Here is a 17,882-nt window from a genome sequence, read left to right as displayed (position 1 = left end):
TAAATCATTGACATTTCTATGTGCCGCTAAGAAAGCCCAACAGAAAGAGATAGAAAGAGAAATTTCATTTAAAATTAATGTAGACAAAGTAAAACAATCGGGAGTCTTCCTGCCAAACAGAGCCATGAACTATATGAACAGAATTATAAAACACGTTTAACAAAAATAATGTCAGATCTAAATAATTGGAAAAGTATCAGTTGCTCATGGGTAGGACAATACACACACACACACACATACATATATATAATAAATTATATATGTAATTTTATATATATATATAATAAAATGACAATTCTACCTAAATTAGTTTACTTATTCATAGCAATCATGTTACTGAAAAATTATTTTATACAGGTAGAAAAAATAATAAAATTCCTCTGGAAGAACCAAAGGTCCAGAATATCAAGGGAATTAATGAAAAGAAATGCAAAGGAAGGGGGGTCCAAGGGTGCATGGAGTTAAAAGCAGGCCACTCCACCCTGTCCCCCTCCCAGACCAGTAAAGGCAGCAGCTGGAGCAGCTGCAGCCAGTGTCCTCTCCCGAAGGCCCCCCCTCCGCTGACCTCCACCCGCCCTGGGGTAGCTCTCCCCCTCCCCTGCTTCCTTTTCCACCCCTTCTTCCTCCTCTGCGCTTTGGTGGGTGGCCTCTCCCCTTCCAGCCCGCAGCTATTGTTCCGCCCTGGCCTCCTGCCCTTCCCTTTCTCACTCGCTCCCCCTTTTCCCTTCACTCTCCTCACACCAGAAGTTTTTGGCTTCCACTCCCACCAGTGACCAAAGACTTGATCACTTTACAAAGTCCAAATCCCTAGAACACTGCTCAACATGGACACAGGTGTGATTGAAGGTGGATTAAATGTCACTCTCACCATCCCTCTACTTATGCATGGAAAGGAAGTTGGAAGTATTATTGGAAAGAAAGGAGAATCAGTCAAAAAGATGAGTGAAGAGAGTGATGAGCAAATCAGCATCTCAGAAGGGAATTGTCCTGAGAGAATAACTACTTTGGCTGGAACCACCAATTCCATCTTTAAAGCATTTGCAATGATTATTGACAAACCGGAAGAGGACATCAGCAATTCTATGACCAATAGTACAGCTGCCAGTAGACCACCCCCCCAGTCACCCTGAGGCTTGTGGTCCCTGTTAGCCATTGTGGTTCTCTCATTGGAAAAGGAGGATGCAAGATCAAGCAAATAAGAGAGAGTACAGGGCTCAGTTCCAGGTGGCAGGGAATGTGCTACCAAACTCAACTGAGCGGGCCATCACTATTGCTGGCATCCTGCACTCTATCATTGAGTGTGTAAAACAGATCTGCTATGGTCATGTTGGAGACTCTCCCAGTCTCCTCCTGAGGACATGACCATCCCATACTGGCCCAAGCTGTCCAGCTCTCTAGTCATCTTTACAGGTGGTCAGGCCTATACCATTCAAGGACAGTATGTCATTCCACAGCCAGATTTGACCAAGCTGCACCAGTTGGCAATGAAACAGTCTCACTTTCCTATGATGCATGGCAACACCAGATTCAGTGTTTTGGATGCATCTGCTCAGAGTACTTCTCATGAACTCACCATTCCAAATGACTTAGTTGGCTGTGTAATCGGGCATCAAAGTGCAAAAATCAATGAGATTTGTCAGATGTCTGGGGCTCAGATGAAAATTGCCAATCCAGTGGAAGGATCTACTGATAGGCAGGTGACTGGATCTGTTGCCAGCATTAGCCTGGCCCAGTATCTTATCAATGCCAGGCTTTCCTTGGATACAGGTGGCATGGGGAGCAGCTAGAACAATGCAGACTCACCCATAACCCCCTTCTGCTGTTCACCACCCATGATGCATCTGTGTAGTTTTTGAACAGTCAGAGATTCCAGGTTGTAAATAGTTTGTAAATTTTCTGTTTCTACACAACTTTTATCATCCACTCCTGATTTCTTAAATTACAGCACTTTAATTCTTTTCTCTGTTCAGCCATTAACTCTGAGAATCATATTTAGTTTTATAAGTTTCTCCCTGGTTTTTGTTTTTTTATTTTTTTTTGGGGGGGTGCTCATGAATTTTTTTTCTGTTTTTTTTTTATTGAAATGTAAGAGTGGAACATTAAAACATTTCAGTTTAGTCTTTTAATGTCAGGAATTTTTTTTAAAAAAAATTAAAAGATGGACTGGAAAAAATGCAAAGGAAATGGTCTGACCTACCAGATATTTTAAATTGTATTATAAAACAGCAATCATCAAACTACTTGGTACTGACTAAGAAATAGAGTGGAAGATCAGAGAAATAGTTTAAGTACATAAGACACAGTAGTCAATGACTACAGTAAGCTATTTGATAAACTCCAAAACCCCAGCTTCAGGGATGAGAACTCACTATTTTACAAAAAGTGAAAAAAAACAGTATGGAAGAAATGAGACACAGACCAAGAGCATACACTGTATACCAAAATAAAGTTAAAATGCCTACATAATTTAGATACAAAGACTGATATTATAAGCAAACTGGGAGAGTGAGGAATAGCCTATGTGTCAGATTTATGGAGAATGGAGGAATTTATGGCCAAACAAGAGATAGAGAACATTATGAAATGCAAAATGGATCATTTTGATTACATTAAATTGAAAGGTTTTTGCTCAAACCAAGCCAATGCCACCAAGATTAGGAGGGAAGTAGAAAACTGGGCAGCAATTTTTACATCCAGTGTCTCTGACAAAGCCTTAATTCCTAAAACATATAGAGAACAGAGTCAAATTGAAAAGAATGCATGTCATTCCTTGATTAATAAATGGTCAAAGGATATGAACAGACAGTTTTCAGAAGAAGAAATTAAAGCTATCTAATAATCATTTGGAGAATGTTCTAAATCTATTGATGAGAGAAATGCAAATCAAAACTCTCAGGTATCACATCACACCTATTATATTGGCTAGCATGGCAAAATAGGAAAATGATAAAAGTTGGAGAAGATGTGGGAAAATTGCGAAAAAAATTAAGCATTGTTGGTAAAGTTGTGAATGGACCCAATCATTCTAGAAAAATATATGAAACTATGCCAAAATGGCTATAAAAATTTGCATCCCTTTGACCCAGCAATACCACTTCTAGGGTTGTATCCCAAAGAGATCATAAAAATGGGAAAAGGACCCACATGTACAAAAATATTTATAGCAACTCTTTTGAGTTGGCTGAGAATTGGAAATGAGGGGATGCCCATAGACTAGGAAATGGCGGAGCAAGTTGAGGCATACGAATGCAATGTAATAGTATTGTGCTATAAAAAAATGATGAGCAAGAGGACTTCAGAAAAATCTGAAAAGACTTACGTGATGTTGAGTGAAAGGAACAGAAAAAAGAGAACACTGTATATCATAACAGCCACATTTTGTGAGGGATAGACTTAACTCTTCCCAGCAATGCTAGGATCTAAAGCAACTCCAAAAGACTCATGATGGAAAATGCTATCCACATCCAGAGAAAGAACTGTGGAATCTGAATGCAGTTCAAAGCATACTATTACTTTTCTTTTTGTGTGTATGTTTTTTTTCTTTCTCATGTTTCCTTCTCCTTTTTGTTCTAACTCATCTATACAACGTGACTAATTTGAAAAATATGTTTAATAAGAATGTATATGTAGATCCTTTATCAGATTGCATGCCATCTTGGGGATGGTGGAGAGGAGGCAGGTGGATAAAATTTAAAACTCAAAAGCTTGTGGAAATGAATGTTGGAATTGAAAATTAAATGCATTAATTTAAAAGATAAAAAAGAGTGAGAAAGAAAAATTTCATTTAAACTACTTACAGACAGCATAAAATATGTGGGATTCTACCTGCCAAGATACACGAGACTTATCTAAACACAATTACTAATTGCTCATGGTTAAGCCAAGACAATATAACAAAAATTGCAATACTAAGTTAATCCATTTATTTAATGCCATACAAATAAAACTACAAAAATGATATTATAGAGCTAGAAAAATAATAAAAGAATTCATCTGGAGGATCAAGGTCAAGAATATTAAGGTAATTATTATTTTTAAATGGGAAGTAAGAGAGTCTACTAATATCAGATGTCAAACTATGCTACAAAGCTATAATCATAAAAAAACAATTTGATAATGGATAAGAAATAGGAAAACTGATCAGCATAACAGTTCAAGTGTTAAAATATACAGAAAGAAATGAGCCTAACAACCTTGTGTTTAATAATCCCAAAATTCCAGTTATTGGGACAAATATTTACTATTGATAAAAAAGACTGTAAAGCAGTCTAGCAGAAACGGGACAAAGACAAATGTCTCACAATATCTACAAAGATTAGCCAGGGTGGATGTGTGATTTGAGCATAAAAATTAATATCATATGCAAATTAGAACAGGAAAGAAATTTCCTGTCAAATATATGGATATGAGAAGAGCTTATGATCAAGCAAGAGATAAAGAGGAGTATAGGAGTAAAAACAGATAATTTTGTTTATATGAATTAAAAAGCTTTTGCTACCAAAACAATGTATCTAAAATTAGAAGAAAAAAAGGAAATATGAAAAATCTTTGCAGTAAAATTCTCTGCTAAAATCCTCATTTCTAAATTACATAAAAAATTGTGCCAAATATATAACTAAAAGGCTATTATCTAATTTACAAATTAGCAGAGCTTATTAATAAGAAATTTTTGGAGAAAATTATCAAGTTATCAATAGTCATATAAAAATATTCTGGTCAAGATGGTAGAGTAAAGGCAGGGATGTATCTGTTCCCTCTAAACCTATCAAATACTTTTAAATAATGACTATAAACCAATTCTAGAGCAGCAGAAACCATAAAAACGTGGAATGATTCCATTTTCTTATAGGATCAGCAAGAAATGTCTGTTGCATCAGGGTGAGAGAGGCATGCAGTCCATGGAAATCATGCCAGCACAGACATAGCCACAGCAAACCAGAAGGAGGACACAGGGTGACTGAATCAGTGGCAGCAGTGGCAGTTTCCAGATATCTCAATCTGCAGATGATAAGTGGATCAGAAAATGTGTCAGAAGACTTACAGGGGTTCCTTTGCTAGCACAAGAGTCAGAACTGTGCTGCATTGTCTATAGCTGATCTCGGTCATATTCCTACAACTTAGTCCCAGTTTGAAGAGGAAAATTACCACATCAGATCTTGTTACTACATGGGAGCAGGGATTTTTGGAGGGCAATTGGGGTTAAGTGACTTGCCCAAGGTCACATGGCTAGCTTTGGTGTTAAGTGTCTGTGGTTGGATTTGAACTCAGGTCCTCCTGACTCCATGGCCAGTGCTCTATTCACTGCACCACCTAGCCACCCCTACTTTCAAGCATTCTTGATGAAAACCAGAGCTGAATAGAAAATTTGACATTCAGATACAAGAAGCAAGAGAAGCATGAGAAAGTAAACAGGGAAAAGAAATCATAAGGAACTTATCAAAGTTGAACTATTTATATTCCTACACAGAAAAACAATCATTGTAACTTACGAAACTTTTCTCAGTATAAAAATAGTTGAAGGGAATAGAAATGCGTGTGTGTGTATGTGTGTATGTATGTGTATAAAGGAGGATATATGGGTGAATGAATACATATGTGAGTGCATGTATATATGTGTAAAGGTATGCATAGACAGAGGGCACAGGACCAATTGAATAGGAAAAGATGATGCTTAAAAGGTGATATTACTAGGTGAGAGAGGAATATAATGAGAGGAAATGGGAAGAGACAGAATGGGGTAAATCATCCCATATAGAAGAAGCAAAGAAAAACTGTTACAATGGAGGGGAAGAACAGGAAGACAAAAGGAAATGAGTCAACCTTATTCTCTGTGAATTTGGCTTAGAGGGGGAATGACATATACACTAAATAGGGTGTCTCACCCTCCATGATAGTAGACGGGAAGGAGATGAGAGGGGGGACAATGAAAGGGAGGGCAGGCTGGGGGGGAGGGAAGTTGGAAGCACCCACTTTTGAAAATGGACAGAATCAAAGTAAGGAATAGAACAAGTGGGGGGTGGGAAAGAATGGAGGGAAATATATTCAGTCTCGCACAATATATCCACTCTGGAAATGTTTTGAAAAGCTACACATGTACAGCCTATATTGAGTTGCTTAGCTTCCCAGTAAGGGTGGGTGAAGGGGAAGGAAGGGAAAGAATCTCAAATTCAAAGTTTTAAAATAATATACTATTAATTTACATGCAACTGGGAAATAAGATATACAGCCACTGTGGCATAGAGATCCACCATGTCCTACTGGAAAGTCAGAGGGGAAATGGGGGAAGATATGGGAGAGAGCAGATTGGGGCAGGGGATATTCAGTGGGATCGCTATTTGGGGGGTTGGGTACGGGAAAATGGGGAGAAAATTTGTAACTCAAAATCTTACTGAAATGAATGATATAAACTAAAAAATACAAATAGAGTGAAGAAGAAAAAAAACAACTAAAAATGAGAAAGAAAAAAGAAAACTCAGCAAAACAAGGACCATGTCTCTCTTTAAGGGAGAATAGCCCAGCAAAAAGGTGTCATTGGTATCAAACAGATATTTTGAGTTGTGTACATAACTTACTGCATAGAGCAGAAAATGATTTGGGGCCAAATTTGAGAGAACATTTATATCAATGCCAACATGGTACTTTTTGTTCCATCTGAAATTTGTCTTGGTAGGATGGAGGAAAGGAAAAAAATGCGGGAAAAGCAAAGCAGGTGATAACTTTATTATATATTTAAAAGGAATAGCAGGTTTGTAGTTTTGTGTGTAATCATCTTTTTTATTATACTATTTAATAGAAATGCTTGTTTTATACCATAAATTAAAAACAGACATTTAAATATCTAAAAATGTCTCTGTTATTTTTTCAAACACTTGAAATAAAAAATAAAATTTTAAACTATTAAGCTTCCATTTTATCAATTTCAAAATAGCTGAGTTTAACCAGATGACCTCTTAGGACCCTTTCAATGAAACATCAATCCTATTGTACCTGCTATAAGTTATTCGCTAAAAATTTTCAAGTTACATTTAAAGGATTTTTTTTTGCCTGGTTCTCATTTTATTTTAATAGAAAAATGGAATTTGGGGCGGCCAGGTGGTGCAGTGAGTAAGAACGCTGGCCCGGACATTGGGAGACCCGGGATGGGTTCCGGCCTCAGATATTTGGCACTGACACAAAATAACTGGCCGTATAACCTTGAGCAAGTTACTTAACCCCAATTGCTTTAAAAAAAATGGAATTCAAGGTCCTCATTTATAATATATTGAAACATTTTCCCCCAAGTGCTTCTACTAAACCGTAAATTAAAAATTTTATGTCTCTACCATAATGTTATCCTCAAACCTAGAAGCTAAATTTTCTAAAACTTACATAAAATTTACCCAACATATAATCAATTACCATGAGTCATTTTTCTTCTGATACATTATTCATTTTTATTTTCAGCCCACAGAATCATATCAAATATGAACTGGATAAGATTTATATTGAAATTGTACTTATGAATATCTTTTCACATTCTTTAGTATGCATTCAATTCACAGCTGACTTCTGAGATACTGAGGGATGAACTGTCTGGAAAATTATTCAACATATCCAGTTAACTTAATTCTTCCAGGCAGGCAGTCCACAATTATGCTAGATCTGTAAATCTTGGATGAAATTGTGAATGCATAGGAGTATAACACATTGAAGGCAAAAGGAGAGCCCTTTCATTCATACTGAAAGGCCTGTGCTTGAATCTTCAAACACCTAGAGAATCTGATACTAGTTTTTAGGACAGCTCCAACTGTGCCCAATTACTCTTTGCTATAACCATTCAAAGAATACAAAAGAACTAATTTTTCTCTATAAATCTAAAATTAGTAAAAACATATAGAACTCAGCATGTAAGAAAAATGTTTTTTTCTATTTATATATTTCTCTGGTGTTCAGCATCAAGCCTTATGATGTATATCATTGCACAACCATGGGAAGCAGGGCAGCAAGGTAAAAGTAATTTCAAGAAGTTCAAAAACGAGGGATGGCCAAGTGGCTCAGGGAGTAAGAGTGCCGGCCCGGGCTTCGGGAGACCCAGGATGGGTTCCGGCCTAAGATACTTGGCACCCACACAAAATAACTGGCTGTATAACTTTGAACAAGTTACTTAACCCTAATTGCTTTTAAAAAAAGTTCAAAAACGGCAAAGCACTGCAAAAAAAATCAAATAAGGCCAAACGATCTTCAATCATTATCAGAGCATTACTTTCAAATTGAAGATCTCTAGTTCTGGTGCTGTAGTCTGTGTGCCAACAGGCCAAAAGTTACAATTATAGATTATTCAGTGAGCTAAACATTTACAAAACAAAATTAAGTGGGAAATTACCTTCAATGTCAGTAGTCAAGTGAACTATTGAATCCATTGCATTTTAATTGAGTTAATATATATAAAGTGCTTTGTAAACCTTAAAGCACTATAAAAATGCTAATCATAATCATAGATATAATGTTATATATTTTAAATGCTAGATATCATATTATATACTTTACATCATACTCATTTCATATGAATTATTAATGATCCTTCAACAATATGGTTTTTGTAAATTGTTTACTGTTTAAATAAAATATTAATTTATTAAAATTATTTCTCATTTATGAACAATTTTCTGTTTCCTCTATCAGCAAATCCATGTTGCCTAGTTATTATGTCATAGCCATCATTAGGGATTTGTGATTTCCATCAGTTCTGCTACTTCCTCCATTGATAGAGATATCAGTCTTTCTATGACGTGATAAACAGTCTTCAAGAGTTGCTATAGTCAAGAAACTCATCTAATGAACCATACTTAAAAAAAACTACAATATACACACAAAACAGCACAGTTATAAAAAGTAACTATATATTGAGACACTTTTCTAAGTACCTCATAGTAAGTAGGAAGAGTTAAGTATTGGGTGACATGAGTAAGAATCATAAGTTTAGAAGAAAATGTATTTTCATAAATGATCTCATGCAAGTTCCTCACTTTATCTGTGAGAAAAATGAAGCTCAGAAAGAAGTAACTTTTTCAATAACACATAAATAAAAAGTGACAGGTGAAATTCAAACCCAGGTCCTCTGACTACCAATCCAGTATTCTATTAAATCATACTTCTACTAGTACCACTTCTCAAATGGCATCAATTAAAGCAATTTATTTTAATCTTTCTGAAGCAAGTTAATAAATTATTGGTTACAAGTAGTACGATGAGTGTCTTTGTGCTTTGAATGTGATGAACTTGAAATCAACACATAAGTTTTCATTGGAATGCAAATGTGTATATAGTACTGGAAACATTCACCAAGCATGCTAGGAATACATTCCCTAAAATAGCACATCTCTTTCTAAAAACAAAAACAAAACAAAATCCTGGTTCAAGCTAGGTTAAAGAGCTTAGAACGTGTGTGTGTGTGTGTGTGTGTGTGTTCTCTCCTTTGAGCAAGAAAACAATAGAAAATGCAATCACATTTAAAGTCCATCATAATACCGCTGAGGTCTGGGAAAAAGAACAGCAGCTGTATTATAGATGTTCTATTTTACAATCCTCTCATCAGTAAAACGAGGAAATATAATACTTCCCTACCTAACACGTAGGGCTATCAAATGAAATAGTATATGTGAAAGTACTTTGAGAAATGTATAAGGTATCATTATTATTATGATCAGAGATGCGTTGCTCAGTGCAGAGGAGAAATAATTTGATAAATTATATAATAAAATGTATTGAATCATGAGTCATCTTAAAATTATTTTTAAAAACTATGTTTCATCTACTCAGGTATCTGAGTAGAATGTCTTATTAACCACTGATGTAGAATTCCAACATTCACCCACTTTCCAGGTCCTTAACATATAAAATATCTATCACACAAGTTAATAAGTCAATCAATTGATCAATCAACAAACAAGAGCCTACTATATTTCAGGCACTGTGCTAAACATTGTAGATATAAAAACAAAACCAAAATTGCCTCAGTCTCCAATGAAGTTATCTTATATCTACACATATATACACATATAAGCAAATGTAAAATACATATAAAATAAAATGTAACAAGGAAACATTAGTAGCTAGGGAGAATCAAGTAAGGCTTCATGAGAAGGTGACTTTGGCTGAAGTGCATAGTGCATATACAACTGAGGAAATTGAGGTAGACAACAGTTAAATGACTTACTCAGGGTCACAGAGATAGTAAGTGTCTAGAGCCAGATTTGAAATGAGATCTAAGAAAGTCATCAAATCGGGACTGCTTTAATTAAGGGATGCAGAAAAGGAGTCATAGTGCCACACTAAAGATACAGGAAGGGCACAAAGAAAAAGTGTTTTATTTTTTTCGTGAAAGTGTGGAGCACTTGACTGTTAATAACAGGAAATGAGGGAAGACAAGTATTCATGATAGCAGTGGTTACATTTTCACAGATTCTCAAAATAGCCAAATATTATTCATTTCCATTCAATTTGTTTCCTTCAAAGTGAAAATATAGGGCAGATTTTGAAATGTTAGAATTATCAATGCTCAGAGAGAGTAGAAAATATTTCATAGAGATTGACATATTTCCAAATAAAATCTTTCCTAAACCAAATTCATTTTATATGCTTACAAATTAATACTTCATATCAGCTATTTAAATAATTATAATTTCAATCATTTATCTTTTAATGGCACCCTCTTATCAACCCATGGGTGAGTTCATTGGCAAGAGCCTCATATAAAACAATATAAATGAATTTAAAAAATCAAAAACTCAAAACAGATTTTCATACTTACAAACCTTCCCATGCACTGTAATGGCCAATATACACTGAATAAAGAAAAAGTAACACTTGCAAAAAGTTGAACAGATGTCTTGGGAACAAAGCTCTGTTGTTCCTGGAAAATACAGGGCATTTTTATGTTCTCTATTAAAGGACAATATACTTGTCAAGGCACTGAAATACCCTGGCTATTTCTAAAAAAAATAACTGGAAGATATTAAAACGTATTAAATATTATGCATAATGAATTTATTTCTGTCCTCTGTGTTTTATAAGAAAAGAGAAATATTATAAAAGAGAGATACAGTTGTTAAAAGAGATAAGAACCTCAAATTAGGAGGAGAAATGAAGTACAATGGTCATAATGTCCTAGTCAGGAAAAGATTTTAAATTATACTTAAGACTAATAGACCTATTTAACTCTGCGAGTTATTCAGTTTATAGTAATTGATTCTGCCTTGGAACTTCAGGTTGATACTTATTTATTTTGTTTAGAATTTATTTTATACAATTTAAATAAGAATTTGATTTTGTCATAGTACCAAAGTTTCCAGTATATAATTTATACATATATTGGTAAGTGATATACTTGAGGCAAGGGATAAGTGGATGGCTAGTGCAATACATGTAACCCAAGTAAAAAGTGATGAGAGTCTGTACAAGGTTGATGGCTATGTGAGTAAAGAGAAGGTGACATGTATATGAGAAGTTGTTAAGGCATAACTGATAAGATCTGACAACAGATTGATTGTGTGGGAGGAGTAAATCTATGTGAAGAGATGAGAATGACACTGAGATTAACAGCCTGGTGCCAGGAAAAGATGGTGGTGATCTTTCCAGTATTACAAAGGCTGAAAAGAGGAGAGCATTTGGGGGTAACAATAATGAATTTTGTTTGGGGCATGATAAGTTTGAGAATAATATAGGTCATCCAATTGGGATGTGCAAAATCAGTTGATTATGTTGGAGCCTGAGAGAGAGAGAGAGAGAGACAGACAGACAGACAGACAGACAGACAGAGAGACAGAGAGAGAGACAGAGAGAGAGAGACAGAGAGAGAGAGAGACAGAGAAAGAGAGAGACAGAGACAGAGACAGAGAGACAGAGACAGAGACAGAGAGACAGAGACAGACAGAGAGACAGAGACAGAGACAGAGAGACAGAGAGACAGAGACAGAGACAGAGAGAGACAGAGACAGAGAGAGACAGAGACAGAGACAGAGAGAGAGACACAGAGAGAGAGACACACAGAGAGAGAGAGATTAGTGAGATCACCAAAAAAGACAATATAGATGAAAAAGAGAAGATGGTCCAAGACATAACTTTGGGAGTTGTCCAAGATTAGTGGGCATGACCTAATATCCAGGAAAAGAACTGAGAGGAGCAGGCAAATAAAGGGGAGGAAAATACAAAGTACAGTGTTTTGAAACTCTAGAAAGGAGAAACTTAGCAAATTAATTTTTAAAATCTAGTTTTGGGATCATAGTATTGGAAGAGACAGGATAAGTCACCTAATTCAAACCCTGAAGCGTTACCATATATTTTCCTTCTGTGGAATTAAGCAACTACTCTGCTTTTCATCACTTCATGGTCTACAGAGAAAAAAGAAAGCATTTCTGTTATTATTACTGCCAATGCCATTGTCACTGCCCCAGGCCTGTCCCCTACCCCATCTTATACAGAAATTGGACCTGAAGGCTTCCTCAATGTATGAGCTGTCTAGGTGCTTTTTCATGAGAATTATGTTGCAAAAAAACCCAGAAAAGTTTGGTGAGATCTAAACATCTCCATCACCCTGTGACCTTCACATTCACAATAACCACTTTGAATACCATTGATCTTCCCATACCCTTCTCTAATCACATTCTTACTTCCTGTTTTCTTAATTCACGTGATTAAGAGATGTCATGTGCTGAGAAGTAGCAGAACATGATAGATCAAAAACTGACCTTGAAGCAAGGAAAATTTAGATTTAAGATTTGCCTCTGATAGATACTTTTTTATATGAAAGTGGGCAAACTTCTGAGAAAATAATTGATTTTCATTGGTAGAAGGAGTTTCTTCAACTGAAATTTCCCTGTATCAATGAAATCATAGGTTTAATCCCTATCCTATCCACATCATTTGATCGGGCAAGCACCCTTTTTATTACTGTCTCTCTCCATGAATTCAATCCTTTGTAATTCACTTCTACCCCTCCCCAGTCTGAATATTCCTTTGTCTATGCCTTTAAATTCTTTCCAATTCTAACATTCTGGGACAAGGAAAAAGTATTTTTGAAATTTCAAAAGAAAAATAATTCATCTGAGAAAGTAATATAAATGTAATAATAAGTACTGGTGGGGGTTTGCAAAGAGTTACAGGGGAGAGTGGAACTTGTACTCATGAAATAGGGTAAATTCCCATGATTCTAAGTCCAGACAAAATGTGAAGAAACCTGCAAATTTCTGGTGATCCATTTCAAAATGAGCCCAGAAACCATCTCTGCCAACAAATACTTGATATCCTTGTCAAATGGAGAATCATGCTGCCCATGAGCAACACCAGTTTGGAATATGAAATATTTATGACATACTATAGAGAAAGATGATGAAATATGAGAAGTATCGCCTCATAAGCTAGTGAAAAGGGATAGAAATAAGAATAAGTCTCCAGAAATGTTGGTGTCAAGTACTTGTAAGCCACATGATCTCAAGATCATGCATAGATGAAACTGACAAAAGCAGCTCCTATCCCAACAAATGGATGGGGAAATAGCAGTTTATTATGCTTTACTGTAACATCTATTTTCTTAATCAATGATAATGGAGTCACCAGACTTGGACCCAGATATCTTGGTTCTTTATCTTCTATAAGAAGTAGAAATGGAACTTGAGAAGCAGTTGGGTGGAATACTTGGATCATATCTAACATTCGCCAAGGACAGTGACCTCAGAGGCAAACAGCTTTCAAAGAACTGAAGATGTTACCACAAGATATTTCAGGACAGGGATAATTCCAAAAGGATGAAACAGATTCAGATAACATTTTTTTCTCCTCCCCTCCCCACCCAGGGAGAGGTGATGCAGAGAATGTCAATATTTGGTTACCCATATGCCTACTCTCTCACTTTATAGTACCCTTGTCTTTATGATAATCATCATCCTTTTTGAAATTGGAAGAAGGAAACAATTCAGCTTTTATTTATGATTTTCTACACTAGATCACTTCATTAGTCACACAAATGGCTGAAATCAATATTTAATATAAGATCCTTCTTTATTTTTTCATTGATTACAAAGAAAAATTTGACAGGGAGACTGACACGTATAATACTATTGTAAAATATTCCATGGTACAAGGATATCCATCACAAGTGTTTGCGACTGTCTTGGAGGATGCCCTGCAGAAAGTTTCAATGGTTTTCCAGATGCTCTGATCTAGAGATGAATGCTCTGACTGCAATAAGCCTGAAGCTATCATGTCCCATAGTTTGTCTGTCACTCCATCTTCAGCATTGATGTTGGTGAATTTTCATAGTGGTCTTTTTGCAAACACTTGGCATTAGTATTGCAATATATAATGACTGAATATTCCATGAAATAACATTTCCCTGTTATCTTTCACCATTTGACAAAATCCAGTCCATTAATTCCTCTTAATCTCTCCTTCTTCAAGGAATACCTATGAGCCATCTTTGCACTTAGCTACAACTCAATTTCTTCTTGTGGTTTCATTTATAAGAAAGAATACCATGATTCCATTCCTCCAACAGTATGTCCTCTGATTAGTTACTGGATAAGGATCTCACATATATAGCACAAACTGGAAAATGAAGTTTGTCAAAGATATAAAAATTGTGAATCTTAGCACCCTCCTCTGTCCTCTTTCACACTATTCTGTCACTATCATCTCAGAACTGGAAGGATAAGATTACACAGGAATGAGGCTCATATTTTATTTTTCTCTATGTCATGAGTTGTTATTGCCAAAAATAACACATAACCAGATGGTCGACCTTTTAATGATGTGACTTTCAGTAACAAAGTAGGTTGATCCTTAGGCCTGTTTTCAGGGCCATAGTCAAAGATTTGCAGCATGGTAGAAACTTCTGGTCCTTATAATCCACTAGTATAATGCAAGAACTAAGGTTTTGCCTCCACACCATGAGGAAATATGACAGTAGGAGTTTATGGATTCACTACTCCTTAGCATATCAATAAAAATCACATGATATTTACATAACTCCTTAAAGATTACAAAACATTTTCCTCCTTATATCTCTTTTGATCCTTAAAATAACACATTTAATAGATAAGTAAACTGAAGCAGAGAAGTTAATTGATTTATTCAGGGTCACATAGATAATAAATATCTGAGACAAGATTTGAACACAGTTCTTCCTGACTCTAATGCCAGCACTCTCCATTAAGCTATATAGCCAACAGTACATATATCTGGGACAAACACTGCACATAGTAAATTAATTTGACCCAGAATTTACTATAAGTATGAGAGGAAGCATTTGAGAATTTCTGCAATGCCTTTAATGATCGTAAGTGGTTTTTCAGGACAAAAACAAAACAAATCAAAACTTTTTTAAATGTAAATGTGTTTTTCTAGTGGTAGTATGATTATGAATTTTCAATCATTATTATCTCAAAAAAAATTAACACTTTGTATGAAGGGCAATAGTTTGTATGTAGGCCTCAGAATATTTCCATTGGTAATACATTGACATATATGGACATGGGTTATTCATGTAGCAAAGTCAAAAATAATTGATAGACTGGCTGAATCCTTGACTGGCAACCACAACATTAAAAATGATAGAGGTATAGGTCTTTATCAGGTAAGACAGATCTTTGCATGGAATATCTAAATAGAAGGTAGGTAAATAATTGAACAGGATGAAAGATATAGAAGAATGAATTTCTGTGCCAATTATGGAAATACTGACCTCCCAAAATTATTGAACTACTATATAAAAAGTTCTGTTTTCCCATAGGCCACTGGGAAAATTCTGCATAGTGAATAAGAGAGTAGTGGAATAAGTGATTTCATGAATTCCATTTCATTACATGGAAAGATGACTCTTCATTTCATTCTGATACTTGAGTAAGAAGAATTGAATAACACCTAGAAATGCATTGTGATGGATTTGTGATAAAATGATCTGATATTGGAGTAGAGACAAGATGGCAGAGTAGAAGCACAAAGACAGAGACAAACAAATCTCCCACTGAAGACAGCTTGCAGGCCAAAAGAAAAGGTCTGTCACAGCACACTAGGAGCCGAGCACAGTCCCATGGGAGCCCTGTGGTTTCAGCCCTGGGGTAGCCCCGACCAGCAGCAGCCAGAGCAGACTTCAGGAGATTGAATAACGAGTCTCTTTTTGAAAAGAGACAGGATCAATGTAGAGAATAGAACAAGTGGGAGGTGGGATATGAAGGAGTGAAATAAAGTCAGTCTTTTACACTATATCTACTATGGTAATGTTTTGCATAGCTACACATGTAGAACCTATACTGAATTTCTTATCTTCACAGTAAGGGGGTTTACAAGGGAGGAAAGAAATGAATCTGGAATTCAAAGTTTTAAAATCAAATATTTAAATACACACATACACACATTATATATATATATATATATATATATACATATATATATATAATTAATACTATTTTACATGTAATTGGGAAATAAGATATATAGGCACTGGGGAATAGAGATCCACCATGCTCTACTGGAAAAGCAAAAGGGGATATGGGAGAAGATATGGTAGAGAGCAGATTGGAGGAGGAAATATCCTGTGAGACCTCTATTTTGGGTGGGGGGAAATGGGGAGAAAATCTGTAACTCAATCTCGGGAGGAAATGAACGATGTAAACCAGAAGTTAATAAAGCATTTAATGAAAAAAAAGAAAAATATAGAAAGCAATGTGAAATATCTCATTGGAGAAACCACTGATCTGGAAAATAGATCCAGGAGAGAATTTAAAAATTATTGGACTCCCCGAAGAACATGATCAAAAAAGGGCCTACACACTATATTTCAAGAAATTATCAAGGGGGCAGCGAGGTGCCACAGTGAATACAGCACCAGCCCTGCAGTATGGATGACCTGAGTTCAAATCCAGCCTAATACTTGACATACTTACTATCCATGTGACTTTGAGCAAATCACTTAACCCCAACTGCCCTCCAAAAAGCAAAACAAAAATAAATGAATAAATAACCAAGAAAAGTTGCACTGATGTTCTAGGACCAAAGAGCAAAGTGGAAATTGAAAGAATTCACTGATTATCTCCTGAAAAAGATCCAAAAAAGAAAACTCCTCGGAATATTACCGCCAAATACCAGAGTTCCCAGGTCAAGGAGAAAATACTGTAAGCAGCCAGGAAGAAACGATTTGAGTATTGTGGAAATATAATCAAGATAACACACAAGACCTAGCAGCTTCTACATTAAGGGATCAAAGGGCTTGCAATATGATATTCTGGAGGTCAAAGGAGCTAAGACTAAAACCAAGAATCATCTACCCAGAAAAACTGAGTATAATGCTACAAGGGAAAATATGATCATTCAATAAAATAGAGGATTTTCAAGCATCTTGATGAAAAAACCTTAGGTGAACAGAAAATTTGACTTTCAAATACAATAAGCATGAGAAGGTAAAGAGGAAAAAAGGATCTTAAGATGTTTATTAAAGTTGAACTGTTTACCTTCCTACATGGAAAAATGATCATTGCAACTCATAAAGCTTTTCTCAGTATGAGGATAGTTGAAAGGAATATATATATATATACACACACATATATATATATTTATACATACATATATATGTATGTATTTATACATATATATGTATGTATAGGAGGCTATATGTGTATATAAATATATATGTGAGTGTTGGCATATGTATGTTCATGTATATGTAGACATAGAGCATAGAATGAGTTGAATATGAAGGGATGATATCCAAAAAAAAATTAAGAGGTGAGAGAAGAATTTATTGGGAGGAGAAAGGGAGAGATAGATTAGGGCAAATTATCTAATGTGAAGTAGGCAAGACAAAACTGTTTTTAATGGAGGGGAAGAACAGGAATGTGAAAGGGAATAGGACA

At 35.5% G+C, this 17,882-nt stretch overlaps 1 pseudogene; it reads left to right on the top strand.

Annotated features, from left to right (window-relative positions):
• Nucleotides 1–702: 702 nt before the first annotated feature.
• LOC138164026 (poly(rC)-binding protein 2 pseudogene) lies at nucleotides 703–1,950 on the top strand (annotated as a pseudogene).
• Nucleotides 1,951–17,882: the final 15,932 nt, after the last annotated feature.

This window comes from Petaurus breviceps, unplaced genomic scaffold (assembly GCF_028583685.1).
Source record: "Petaurus breviceps papuanus isolate PSGF00001 unplaced genomic scaffold, PetGlider_PUasm1.0 189, whole genome shotgun sequence".
Lineage (NCBI taxonomy): Eukaryota > Metazoa > Chordata > Mammalia > Diprotodontia > Petauridae > Petaurus > Petaurus breviceps.
This window is presented reverse-complemented; position numbering and strand designations above follow the sequence as displayed.